The following is a 15,663-nucleotide window of genomic DNA, read 5'->3' on the forward strand; positions in this document are numbered from 1 at the left end:
TAAAATGAGCAAGCTACGGGGCTATGCTACGGAGAAATTATATTATTCTTAAGAGAAAGGGGAGGAAAAAAGAAAAAAAAAAAGAAAAAAAAAGAAAAAAAAAAGAACGAGTGTTGTGTTCAATAGATGGAGATTCGATTTCAAAGAAACATTTAGATCTTACGGGAAATTTTTTTAGAATAATTTAGGAGTAACATGAACTCATATGAGAATGCACGCGAGTGAGAAGCTAGATAGAAGATACGTAGATACGCTAATTTCTTTAATCCTACGCTTAAAGTATAATGTTTTCCTTTGCGACGAGCATTCAATAGATCATGAGAACTTTTATTTTATTGATTCGCCATGTTTTTCGTTCTTCTACTCATTTATTATACTCTTCTTTAAAGTTTGAAAAGAGATGTTTTTATTTTGTTTCACTCTTTTTCATATATATTCTCGTGAGCTAAATGAAGTTTATTTTTGTATCTGAAAATTATTATACGATATAAGAGAACATGATATTTTGGATGCCCTATATAAGTATGCAAGTGGATGCATGAGTGAATCTTCTTGGTTATTGTACTTTAATCCATTGTGATTTAATGATTCTTTTTTTAAAATTATTTTAATTAATATATTCAGAATATATTAAAATTGTAACCTTATACAATTATATTTCAAACTCTTGGTATATCAATTTTCTTCATAATATAATTACTTTTTTTATAAATAAACTTCAATACATTGTTTTTTTATGCGCACAGTATGTAATTATAAAAACATTAAATTAATTATGACTAATTTGAATTTTGTTAATTAGTGCTCATTAATTAACAATAACATGTATATATATATATATGTCTTGCTCATTTCCCAATTCTTAGAAAATTGTATTTCTTGGAAAATTTACATATGTAAAACATATTTCCATTTTTCATATTAGTACAAAGTATAGCAATATAACTATTCATACATATCAATTTTTCCAATCTTTTATTGAGCTCTCTATATGATAAGCAATATCTTATATTTCATCTTAATTTTAATAATTTAATTTCATTGTATCCAAATAGTTTCCAAGAAATTATAATGCGAATAAAAAAGAGAAATACAATGAGAAATCACAATGGATTGATACAATAAGAAAACGACTCGACTGTATTAAATCAAATAATATCAATAATTTCAAATTAAGTGAAGCAATGAATTCAAAGTAGAAAGTCGAAATGAGAATTCAAACGAGCAATAAGTTTTGAGAAAATAATCGATATTATAACAGATGAATCTAGTAATCTTTGTAATCTACATAAGTATTGGATGAAGAAATGCTTCAGAGATTTTATCATACCTATAATAAGATTTAAAAGAACAGGAAGAAAATTTAAAAAAAAAGCAATATTTTCTTAATCATCAGAATATGATCTTTGCTCATATAAAATGAAACCAAATTTTAGGATTTTATATAATATTTTTAAGGAAATATAACTAGGATGTGATTATAAAAATAATATAATCAAATTTTTTAGTTATAAATAATAAAATATATGTATATATTTTAATTACATTCACTTTTATACAATAATTTTCAACACGATATTATCTTTAACTATCTTTGTTTAAAATATATACATAAGAATATTGAAAGAAGAATTACTGTAGAATCATTGTATGTTAGGATTACTGTAGAATTCTTCATTCAAGGCGATACATGAAAACTGTTGAATATCGATTGTTATAGGAAAGAGTTAAGTTTGATCGAGCAAAATTAAGTTTCAAAATCAAAATGAGGAATTTATAAATACGATCACTTGCAATTTGAAATTTATCATGATAACAAATCAAATGAATGAAACAAACAAGATAAAGTTCTTTAAAAGCCAAAAATACGTATTATGAAGGATCATAAAATAAGAACTATCTATCTATTTTTTCTGTATTAAAATTTCTACTTTTGCTCGTTCAAATACAATAATTCTTAATATTCTCAACGACTAACTGCCACTTAGAAGCACGTGCGAGATTTTTTGAATTTGTTTAGAATATTTTTTTTTTTTTGTTCATTCTTATTAATAACTCAAATTTTTAACAAAACTCTGATCAGCGTTTAAGTTGATTTGCATGACTGTAACGACTGAAATACTTTTAGGAGTATATGGAGTATGACTGATTAGTTTTTAAATAAAGAGTAATATTGTTGAACGTTTTATACGCGATTAGGATTAATTGTACTTAAGATATCCAATACAATCCAAACTTCAAAACTAATTGAAGATTGGATTAATCGTATTATGAAAATTAGAAAAATAAAGATCTAATCATTAACACTTGTAAATTTTATTATTCCTCGAAATTTCCCTATACTTTCTTTTTCTATATCTTTATTTTTTCAATTTTAATTAAAATTTTCCTATTATTTGATTATTATATCAAAAGTAAATATTTTTTACTAAGATCATCAAAATATTGACTATTGATATATGAAGGAAAATTATGCATGGAAATTATTACGAACTAACAATTATTACGACAAAAAATAAATAAATTTTATTTTAAATCTAACCTATTATTTAGAAAAAGGTACAGAATAGACCTAACATTCAATGTCCTTTTTTCTAATCCCTTGCATTAGAATATAATATACTCATTTTTCGATAAAATATTTCAAAATTTTCTTTTTTTTTTTTTCGTTTAATCCTATTCCTGATAACATCATTAAAACCGAATGATATCTCTCTGAATGATATCTGATGAAAAAATTCAAAAAATTCATTAAAATACAAAAATAGCAAGTGACCATGACAAATATAATTAATTATCTGACTAAAGAAGATAAACTAATCAATTTAAACAATTAACAATTGCAATCTGCTATTGAAATTAATAATCAAAAGTAAACTCAAAGAATAAAAATCGGTATTCTTTATATAGGAATTAACTGATCTATCATAAAATATCTATCTATAAAAAAATATAATCGCAGCCAATTAGCTCATATTATTCGCTATAAAATTTATAATTGTATCACATGATATAATTATGAATTGTATAGTAAATAATAATGATTTCCCAGGTCTCACCGGCGTGGAGGTTGCTGCGAATCGGAGACCCACCCTAACCACGGACGTCCCATCCACCCTCCTTTTGCGCGAAAAATTTACTTATCGTCAAATAAATTTTCTCCCTTTACGTGTACGTTTGCAAAACGTTCAAATTTTTGATCGTTGTGCAACACAAGCAGCAAAAGGAGCTATAAGAAAAATTTAATTTTCCAGCGCGGAAGACTAAATCTGAAAATAAAAGAAGAAGAATTAGAGAAAAATTTCTATCAATATTTTACATTTCTATCCATTATGAAAATGAAAAATAATTGATAGTTAAAAGCGTGAAAAAAAAAAAAAGAAAAAGAAAAATAAGCAGAATAAGCATCCCCATAAAGCACTACACACTACTTTGGCCATTATCTACTTATTTACAAATACATCTATTTTATTAATACCTTTTTTTTAAATTATGCATGCATTTAATTCTAATCTTCTCTTCTAATTCATTCTTCTGTTCCTGTAAAAGATCCTGAAACAAACTTAAATACATTAAACATAAAAACATTTTAAACATTCATCACAAACACAAAATCTCATATTCTCATATTCTCACATTCCTACTCTCAGAAGAAATTAAATATTTTGTTTATAAACCCTGTCTGTCGAAAACAACGTAAGAGATATTTTCAGTCACACAGTTTTTGACCAACGTCACAATTTTCAAGAATTTATGATACGAAAGAACCACATGTGGTCTGGGAAAATGCAAGTGAGGAGATACCAACGATGGCTAGTGATCGAAATCACGTAGCTATCATTATAAGGATTTGATTGTTGTTGAATGAGGAAATTTAGGAAATTAAGGCAAGTGATCACGTTGCCTTAAAGAAATGGAAATATTGTTTCCGGAAACTTTGAATCAGAGTAGGGAAGGCGAAGAAGCCTTTTAATAAGAAAAAGAACATTAAACACATCACTTATAAATTTTACCCATCAGAAAATTGAATATTTCTTTCTATCTAACATAAAAATTGGAAAATTTATCTTATATCGAAGAAAAAATATGAGATATTCCATATCGAAGAAAGCTGAAGAATTTCTGAAACAGAGAAAAGAACAGATTAATAAAATTCAATAAATTATAGCTCTTCTCTTCTATTTATTTTCTTCAAGTCGTACCTATAACAAACTCACAATTTTCAGAAAAATCAAATTGTCAAAATATGTAATTCATAATTTTAAATGAAAATTTTGTTCATTGATAAAAAAGAAGTATATTTTTTAACAGTATTTTTATTAACAAATGTTCTTAATAAAAGGGATGCTGAAAAGAAAAAAACGACGAGAAGGTAACCAGAAGGATTACCAAAAATAATATTTATCCACTCAATGTAAACTCGAGCAAACCGTGAGTGGACCATCTTTTCTATTTCGCAACACTAATATACTAGATTCTCCAAAAAAAACGCGAAGAGTGCTTTATTATATTTGCAATGCAATTCTTGGTTAATAACAAAAAAAAATAAATAAAAAATAAAAAAAAGGATAGAAAATTCGTGAAAATAAACACCCTTGGTAAAGTGTTCCAAACATATTTACGAAACTTTAATAAACTAATTTTTGCACTCATATCTTATTATACGCAACACTAACAGCGGAAAATTGCAGCCATATCAAAAGAGACTGCCGTTGTACAACCACTTTTGTGTGCAGCACTTGCGTGCACTTTTGATTGCAATGATCCAAGAGCAGGAACATTTCCACATTCCAAGTGGAAGGAAATGGGCAATTTGTAAAACGTAATATTACTACAAAAAACGCGATCATTCGTCAACGCAACACTAATTCTTAAAGTGAATTGAATACAAAATTTATTATTATTCTACAAATGAAAAACTATTTCAAATATGATATTAAATCGATGATATCAATTATTATAGAATAAATTCAATTTCTTTAATTTATTTAAAAAAAAAAAATTAAAAAATAGACTGATTCATAGTAAAAGTAATTAAAAACAAACGCGATATTTTTTATTAACGCAACACTAATTCAACCCGTTATTAATCAATCGCAACACTAATAAAAAAAACCGCGATGCCCATGATCTGATGACTGGATGATGGGCCAGCATGCAAATTGGCCAGACAAACACAACAACATTTACTACATATACTAAAACGAGCACAATGACAAAATAGTAACAATGACTTCCCATCCTTTGGACCCAAAACAGATCCAAAAGATGAGAAGCCATTCGTTGCAGCCCTCTTCGCGACAGTTTGTCGGGGCCTCTTCGGTCTTCCTCCTTCGGGCGCAATGCCCGCTGAAACTTAAATCTAGGCTCGAGACTCACTAATCGTATCACAGAAAAAAAAAGAAAAAAAAAAAAGGCTAAATCGCGGAAGCTAAGTGCACATAGACGACCAACTATCAATTACGATCGTCGATCGTACACGTGCAGAATCTCGAGCGCAACGTTCGTTTCGAATTTATCTCGCGATCGCGACCGCGGCAATTCGAAATATCGATGAATAAAGCCAAATACGAATGGCATGCTCCGTTCGCATATTCCAGCTTCATCCTCGATTTTTCAAATTATATTTCCTGAAACAAGTTGTCACGCGAAAACGCGCCTACCCGACCAGAGACTGTGACAACCTGCCCGGCCCTACCTACTTATAATTAACAGACACACCAGAAGTATACTACCTATCCTACCTATCCCTATATTTAAAAAATGGCAAAACAGGCATACCAACACATTTATTCTACGATTCTCACGCATAATACTCGGGCGCAAAAGCCTACACTAGGGAAAGCGTCCCGGGACACCTCCGACACCCGAGCTTGGCACACAACTCGCACACTCTAACTTGACGTACCATTTTCCTGAAATCGACTGACGATGGCTAATGACCATTGCGTGAAATGCGATAAAAAACATGTATATCTTAATTTTAATTATGAATATTTACTAATGAATGAATATGCCCTTTAAGGCAATTAAATTATTAAAATGGTATGAAAATTTGATATCATTGTTATAATTTGAAAATAAAAATTATAAATATTGTTGTGGAAAATTATAATGATATTAATAGTGAATATTTTAAATATCTCAGATTATATTGTGTTATAGAATGATAAATGAAACGACGCAATTCCACAGCCTAACCACACACACATAATGTGGAAAATACGTCGTGCACGATACACTAACGCATCGTCAGTCGCTAAAAAAATATTTATTAGCTTATGAACTAAAGTCATCATGCCCATCGCCTCTCTCTCACCCAAGTAGCACTTGGGCACGTGAGTGAGATCCTGGCAATAGACATGGAAGGGGTTAAATCTGAAAATCCTGAGCTAGAAAGATAGATTAATTAAATATTTGGTATCTAACGGATTAATAAACTTTGATTTTATATAATCTCATCATATTTCATCAAATATTAATGATTCTACTGTACTTTATCAATATAATAAATTGAAATTTTAAATGAAAACTCTAAAATTCTAAATGAAAACTATTAATTAAAAAGAAATGTATATATTTAAAAAATAAAACTATAATTTAATCATATAATTGACTCAACTTTAAACTTTATTATTATGAATGAAAATACCCTCAGGCGATTCTTTCATCAAAGCATTTTTTAAAAATAAATATTCAATAAACTTAATAGCTTTGATTTCAAAATCTACCTGTCGCGAAATGTCTTCTTGCACATAATATTTCATATATTTTCAAACGAGAATAAAATAAAATATAAATAAAATTATCATCTTTATTCTTGAAGATCAAATAATTATTTAAAAAATTAAATGAAAAAAAAATATGAAATTAAAAATGATTATCATATCATGCATTACATTTATATGTGCAAATATTCATATATTTAGATATTTAATTGATTTGCAAATATCTATATTAAATAAATATTATAGTTGATTTAAATTTATATAATTAATTTGGAAGATTGTTAATATTTAAAAACGCGATGTACAAGAAGACCTAGCCTAAACTAATAAATAAAACAATGGAAAAAAGAAATGTTACTATTCACGGGTATAATAAATATCCGCGGTCATTGTGCTCGTGAAAAAATCTACATATACAACCAATCACTCGTGTCGATTTGGATCTTTCATCCTACGACATGATTAAGTGATCAGAGGAACCAAAAAGCATGCGACTCACCATTGATGCGAAGAATCTGCATTGCCATTGTTGATGGAAGTCGAAGAAGTGAAAGCTGTAACAAAAAATGGAACATTATAATTCAGAAATATGATATATAATAAAAATTGAAATTAAAATTAGATATAATAATAATAAATGAAAGTTATGAAAGTAAAATTGAACAAAAATTTGAAATTTAAAAATTGGAATTCTCTAATAGTTTACTATTCATTAGAAAAATTTAAATAGGAATAAAGATAATTACCTCTTCGTGTGGTGGATGATCGCCTTATTTTCTTGAGATAAACACTGATTCTACCCTGTGTCGAAAACGAATATTTATAAAAAAAAATAAAAATAAATTATTAACGCGTCCGTTTATATTGTATAATCGGCGAACAAACACTGATTCTAATTTCACGTATGATTATTATAATTAAATTTATTTAGAATTAGTGTTCTAAAAAATAAAATATTCTAAAAAACTGTTACGAAGCAAACACTGATTCTACCGACCACATTGCGCGTGATCATAAATACTATTAAAATATGTCAGCAACTGTAAACAAAATGTAAAATATTACATTTATTAATTTTTGTTTAAATACAATAAAATAAAATCTAAAAAATAAGAATTTAATAATTTTTCTTACCTCTTCGCGTGATGAACGATTGTCTTAGTCTCTTGAGAAAAGCACTGATTCTACTCTGTATCGAAAACGAAAATTTAAAATAAAAAAATAAAAATAAAAAACTATTAACGCGTCCGTTATTTATACTGTTCAATCGGCGAACAAGCACTGACTTTAATTTCACGTATGATTATTGTAATTAAATTTACTTAGAGCTATTGTGCTCTAAAAAAATAAAAAAATACTGTTACGAATCAAACACTGACTCTATCAACCGCATTGCACGCGGTTATAATAGTCTGGAAATGAAATTGTGGGAAGAAGGGAGTTTAGAAAAGAAAATAAAATACATATGTATATATTTTCTTTCTTTTTCTTATTAAACATTTGTTAAAAAAAATAAAACTGTTATTTTTAAAAGAATATCGTTAATTATTAATATTAATATTTAAATTATTAATATTAATATTTATATTTAATATTATATTATATTAATATATATTTTTCACTATTATTCAATAATTCAATAATCAATAGTAACTATGAATTACATAAAAATAGTATAAAAAATTGTATACATATTATGGAATTAATAATTTAATAAAAAAAATATAAAAGTACTTACATATATCTTCCAAAATTTAAATTTTACCTCTTCTTTCTTTATATAAAATATAAATTGTCATCATGGCGTCCATATTGAAAATCCTTCTTCCCGCCTAAAGTAATTTCAGCAATCAGCTATTTATCTGAACAAAAAAATCAAATCTTTAAAATAAATGTATAAAATGTATAAGAACTTAAACTTATATCAAAATAAAATAGAAAATTAACAGTTCAAATTCTATTTTAGAAGCTAATAATATAAGTTAATGTTAATTTTAATGGTAAAATAGAAAAAGGAATAGATTATTTCTCAAATAACTATCATTAATATATTATCATTAATAAATAATTAAAGAAACGCATATTAGTGAAATTATAATAGTATAAAAAGTAAAAAAAATAATTGTTAAATAAATATTACAAAATAAATAGATCACGTACCTAAAACGAAGCGTCTAATTGTCACGAGTTTCGAGAACAAAATGACACCCCGCGCAGCGAGTTCGATATGTCGAATTAGGAAGGAAAGGAGAAAGAGGTGGGGGGAACGCTCGACAAGTCGAAACATGTCGAGCGTGGTACGAACGCAAGAACGCAAAAACGCAAAATCGCAATTTCTTAGAAAGGCTGTTATAAGAAATGTTTTTAACCTCGAGATTTTGAGCATAAATAATCAAAAAAAGTATAGAATAACAACACACGAGTTGAATGTACAAATGACGTATTTAAGAAAGAAAAAAACATGAGAAGTATATGAAATATTTACGAATAAATTGATATAATAATCTAGCTATTCCCATTTCATAAAAAGACAAAATAAATTTATAATAACTATCTTTATTAAATTAAATAAAATCTTACCATATTTGTATGAAAGTCGTCCAATTATTTCTTTAACATGTTTGTGTGTGTAAAAACTTTTATACTTTCGAAGCCATTCCATCTTCGAACTTTAAACATACGATAATTTATCACAACGATATTTAATTCTGTAATAATAGTAATTAAACAAACATATATTAATTAAACAAGTTTTTATAATCTGTAATTAAGCTTAATATAATATTCTATCGATAAAAATTACACGTAATTATACACTTCTGCCGGCGAAACACGTCCTGTCACCACAATTTTCAACTGTAGACTAATACCATGCGCACTGTGATGCGCACAAACTCACCTCGCCGTAGCGCGCCGTTAGATCTTAGCAGCTTTCTGATTGGTTGGAATAAAATACTTCTTTATTCAGTCGCGCGAAAATTAAAGTATAATATATTATATTTTAATTGTAGATTTCTATACATCGAAATTTTACAAAGATATTTCAATTAAAAATATAATAATATATAAAATAAATAATAGATTATCATAATTAATTTAATATTATTTAAAAATTATTCAAACTAGAAAAACTAAAATATAAAATTAAATATTTAAAATTAACCAAATCTTACAGAAATATAATGTCTGTAAAAATAAAAATTTGTTTATATACTTAGAATGCAATAACATAAAAAAATTAAATTACTGTAATAATTAATTGTTTTATAATCATTTTATAAGTATATTGTATAAGTACAAATGTAAATGTATTTCTGGATAATTTGCTTCTTAAATTGTTTTGATCTATTATGTCTTATTTTTAATAATAAAATCAGATTTTAATTCCAGTCTATTAACATTATAATCCTTTTCTATATCAATAATATCTTATATAATACAAAAATAATAAGAAAATGACTAAGATTAAATTCTATTATCTTTTTTATTCTTTAACTAAAAATTTAAATAGAGTCTATCAATTTAATCTTTTGTTGTTTGTATAAAAATATTTATAATTCTATATTAACAATACATAATACAAATAAATTTATTTAGCTTTTATAACATTATAATATATTTTAAATCCATTTATAAAAATCCATTATAAAAATCTCACAAATTAATATTGTTTTCATTATGTTATAATAAAAAATACATGCATACTTTATATATTTAATTTATATATTATATAATTATATATTATACATTATATATTATAATTTATATATTAACAAAATACAATGTATATTATTATAATGTAATATAAAATAATCTTTATAATTGAATATAAAGATTACCTACACTGATCAGTTTATCATAGAAGGCATATCAACAGCTCTGATTCTTTTTTTTTCGGTATTTCAGAGCAAAGTTTTATTAAATGCTAGTATTTTATACTTCATCTATGGTGAAACTCAATTTTATCTGAAAAATAAATAAAAATTTAATCATCATCTAAATAAATCTAAATCTAATATTTTATAATTTAATATTAAAATTAATTTATCAATATTTTAAAATTATAATTGTTTGTTTTATAAAAAATCATTTCAAATGTGCATAGATCATAGCAATAATTCTCAAGTTAATTACATTATATGCACACTTATGCTACCTAAGATATTGTTGTAAACACTGTTATTGTTATTTTGAATTTCTTTGATATATTTTTATTGATATAGTATTAAAATTTGTAGATTTTAATTGATGATATGAATTTATGAAAAGTTATCAACAATTATTCATAGTAATTGGATCACTATATATATATATATATATATATGAAAAGATACAATAATCTGTCAACAGATACTTAAATATTTTATACACATTTTTAAAGAGTCTTCAGATATCTATTTGTATACAAGATTTGTGAATTGATAGAAATAATATGTACAATGAAATCATAAAATACTTATTTCCTAATTATTATTATTATTGTAATTAATTATTATTAATTTAATTTATATATTACTGTTTTATTACTATTTATTATTATAAATAGATGTATTATTTTGATACATAAATGTAATGACAAGATAATTAATTAATTTTATAAAGTAATTTCTTTCTTGGAAATAAAAAAATATATTTAAATACACATAAATATAAATAAATTGATGAAAGTCTATATTATGAAACCAATGATTAATCACTTAATGATTAATGAGGACATAGTAATTGTGAAAATGCATGTATAATTCATATATATATATATATATAAAAGAAAAAAAATCTAATTGTAAATTAACATATACAGTTTTAAAACTTTTTATTTTTATTTGATATATTGTTCCAAATAATTGTTTCAGTTCCTCAAATATATAAACTTGAATGTTTTATCGATTTCATAACATTATAATACCGTTTCTACCAACTGTAGACATTTTTCAATAGTCTGGACAGTCTTTGTCTTTCGTTAAAGAATAAAACAAAAGACAGTGTCTGCAGACAATATTTACATTATAATTGTATGATCAACATGTCGAATAAAAAAGTTTATATATATAATATAAAAATATATGTATTTTGTTTTTTTTTGTTTTTTAGAATTAGAAATGCTTAATAAAGAATACAAAACTGAAAAAATATCTTAAAAATATTTTATTCTTGTATTCTTTATTTCACAATATCAATAATAATTTTATCATCTGATTAATTTAAGAGGAAAAATTTATGTTTTATTTAAAAATAATATTTTTAACACATTTAGAGATTATGTGTATAACCGACACTTGATTAAACGTGTTTCACATAATTAATTAATAAAAAAAATATTAATGTTTTATGGAAAAACATACGAATATTCTTGTATCACTTGAATAAATGCATAGTAAATGAAACATAACAAATAATATTTCTAATAAATATATTTAAATTATTTTTATCATTTTTAACTTGAAAAATACAATTTGTTATCATATGCTAAAAATATTATTTATTTATTGATATATATTTAAATAAAATTGTGATATTTTTTCCCACTCGATTATAGCATTTATAAGATTTTCCTGGTGAAAAAATTGATGATTATTTATGTAAATTTGTCTCGATAGATATCTCTAAACATATTCAACGATGTTCATATCCGGTAATTATGTGAGATATATAATTTATTTTCTGTTATCAGTCTTCAATTAATTTGGCTATATATATGATCATATTATCATATTGAAATATTCTAATTACTATATTTCATTATGTTAAAAATATTATTTTTGCTATGATATTTCAAAATATTATTTCATATCTTGCATCTATATATTCTAGGAGACAAAATTTTTTCCACCAGGAAAAAAACGAATAGCCATCATCTAAATTAAATTTCTTTTCGCCATTAAAATAGGCATTAAAATACTCAATTTATATAATTTCTTGCAAATCCAAGCTTTTTCTTATAGCCTTCTTTCAAGTAGAGTTTCTCTTCAACGTTTTTATAGTTTGTATAATAAACTATATAATAAACTTTTTTTTTTCGTTATATAATTAGAAACATTGAGTTAAAACATCTCCAGCAATTTATTTAAAATTATCAGAAAACAAACTTTTTATCTCTGAGCGATAAAGCTTTAATTGTACGTTTATCATAATTTTCTTTTAAATAAACAATAAATGACAAACTCACCTTTTTTTTTTTTTTTGGACTTTTTATTTGAATATCTCTCTTATTTTAGTATTTATCAAACAGGATTGCTTCATTTTTTTCTTTATATCTAAACAAAATAAATATATTATAAAATATAAGTTTAAAAAAAAAAAAAAGAAAAGATTTATTGTTTTTTATTATTTTCTGAAGCTTCTGAAATATATATCACAAAAAAGATTCCGAAATTCTATATCTTTAACAAAATTCTTAAGTTCATAATGGAAAAATATTCAGAATAAGTTTCAGACTTGGAAAACTGCATAAAAATTTATTATTGCATGATTCTGATAAAAATATAATAATCACTTATCGATTACGATTATCTTATAATCTCAAGCTATCTAGTAATATTTTATCACAGACAAAAGTTTTTCTTTACTTGATATAATATCATTAATATTTAGTTAAATATATTTAATTAATTTAATATTATATTATATAATATATCATACATTTTAGATTTCTCGAAAGCATGATTAATTAAATACATATGTGTATATTTAATTAAAAAATTTTTATGTAAAATCAACGAAGTCACAATATCAAGTCAATTCACTTCAAAAAAATTTAAAATAGTTGAAAATCTAGAATTTCAAAGGAACTTAATATACTTAGAATTTATATTTCACAATTTAATGAATTCAATTGTTAAAGTAAATATAACAATTTTTACATCACAAAAAATGAATCCCAAAGCGAGAAAGAATTGTAATGCTCTTTTCTCAACATGATAAGAAAACAATAAGGCGAATTCAGTCTTACCACGTATTAAATAAGGAATTTTGCAATTTTGTTAAATTTATGATTCACTTTCATATATCATGTTGACACAATTATGTAACTAACTACCCTATTGTACTCGATAGAAAATTTCAATAAAGTCGACGTTTTCACATCTCGCAAGAATAGAAAAATTTATATGATTCCATTGATAAATACTCTTATTGTTTTATTAAAATGAAATCATATTATATACGATTTTTCTTTCGCACGGTAAATTTATTTCTTCTATTATCATTATAATCTTTTTTCCAATCATCGTCATGAAGATTTAATTTCGATTGGTTACAAAAAACATTATAAAGAACAAGAATATACTAACTTCAGTCATCCAACTTTATTCTCTTTTTAAATAATACTATTTTTCAACAAAAATTCTTTAATTTTGATTGCATCAAAATTATCTCACATTTCAATCTCACATTTTAGATTATACATTCATGAATAATTCCTAGCAGATTTATAAAATTCTATTTTTTTTTTTAAAGATAATTTAAGAAAAGAGGAAAAAAAATAACAATATATATGTGCATATCTAAGAAATTAAACTGAAAAATGTTGCTAAAGAGATAATGGCATAGACTAATTGTAAGATAAAATTTATGCATAAATATCTACTATGTTTCGAACGTAGCGTGCCAGTTAATACGTTATACGTGCTAAAGTGAATTGTGATATTACTACGAATTTGAATCACAATTGATTCTTACCGTTTGTATCATTATATTATTTTAATTATTATTTTAATTATTGTTCATTTATTAATATTAATATTAATTTATGATATTTTGTGTCCATTAACATGATGAAATAATCTTTTTTGATATTATATGTTTGATATTAAGAGTTATTAACATTATGTTATTTGAAAAACATAAATTTATTCATGATAATTTTTCTTGATAAATTTTTAGACAAGAAATAAATGAATATTAACAATTAACACACGATAGCATATCTTAAATTTTAAACATATTTGAAAGGGGAACATCACAGCACATAATAGATCAGAAATTTATTAATTGTTTGATTAATCGTTTAAGCTCAAATATTAACAAACTATAAGTTTATGAAACAATAATGAAATCTATTTAGATTTATGTAGTTTAAGGAATATTAAAAAAGAAGCATCGAATAGTAGACACAGATAACAACAATTCAAACATTCATTTATGGTTGTGCAATGCTAATAACTCTGAAATAAATGAATTTAAAAAGAACAATTTTACAATTGAAATATTTAAATCAGCAAATCAGTCTACATACAAGACATATCATGTAAAATATACAAGTTAATACTTTCACATATACCAAGATAGTATTATATCTATTTGTATAATTTTAAATTTTTAAAAAGGAATGAACGAAAGCAATATCAAAAAATATTGCTATATAACTACATGAATATTTCTCGAGTTTCGATTCAAGTTTCTGGAATAAACTAAAACTCTTTCAAATTAAACAGAATGTTAGATGTTAAGATTCATGTGTTTCATACAAATCATAATCAAATCTAACAAACTCGTAAGAATAACCGGAAGGAATCGCGAGGCATGCAATCCTCTCCAAAGTTAAGCATTGGAATAGAACGTGGTTTGATGATAAAAATCCTCATAAACCAAGAACTTTTGACAGCGTGGGGTACTTGTCGATCCACGATCGTACTCCTTGTACTTTCTCCCACCATTTATAAAGTTCGACTCGTATCTCGCACCCGTTCAGTCGTTCTGCCAATACGTGTTTGGTATACCAGAGATCGTGTATGAAGTGAAGTTTCGTTTACTCTTTTTCAAATAGGTTTTGTGCGCCGACCCAAGTTATCGAGGAGTCAACAATTTTCGGTGGGTTTCATTCTATGCAAATTAGGTTGAACGAATAGATTTTATATTGAATTGCAACAATCAACGAATCAAAACTGTTTTTCTGCTTTTGATATATCAACTGCTCTTTTTTTTTTTTTTTTTTTTT

General features: G+C 24.8%; 1 protein-coding gene and 2 long non-coding RNA genes across 3 annotated transcripts in view; 1 reads left to right on the top strand and 2 right to left on the bottom strand.

The window, feature by feature from the left end:
* The window catches only part of LOC116185029, a 20,732-nt gene extending 7,444 nt beyond the window's left edge, over window positions 1–13,288 (bottom strand). Inside the window, exon 1 of the long non-coding RNA XR_004149742.1 lies at window positions 13,279–13,288. This is a non-coding gene — a long non-coding RNA (uncharacterized LOC116185029). The remainder of the gene's footprint in view (window positions 1–13,278) is intronic.
* Window positions 8,422–9,681, bottom strand: LOC116185030. The gene is made up of 3 exons (XR_004149743.1): window positions 9,546–9,681; window positions 9,309–9,436; window positions 8,422–8,590 (listed from the first exon to the last, which is right to left on the bottom strand). It is a non-coding gene; the product is annotated as an uncharacterized LOC116185030 (long non-coding RNA).
* Window positions 13,289–15,396: 2,108 nt separating the features above from the next.
* The window catches only part of LOC102676898 (peroxidase-like), a 24,958-nt gene continuing 24,691 nt past the window's right edge, over window positions 15,397–15,663 (top strand). The window contains exon 1 of the mRNA XM_031508443.1: window positions 15,397–15,536. The gene's annotated coding sequence lies outside the window, so the exon portion shown is untranslated. The remainder of the gene's footprint in view (window positions 15,537–15,663) is intronic.

The sequence above is a fragment of the Apis dorsata genome, unplaced genomic scaffold, assembly GCF_000469605.1.
Source record: "Apis dorsata unplaced genomic scaffold, Apis dorsata 1.3 scaffold_86, whole genome shotgun sequence".
Classification (NCBI taxonomy): Eukaryota; Metazoa; Arthropoda; class Insecta; order Hymenoptera; family Apidae; genus Apis; species Apis dorsata.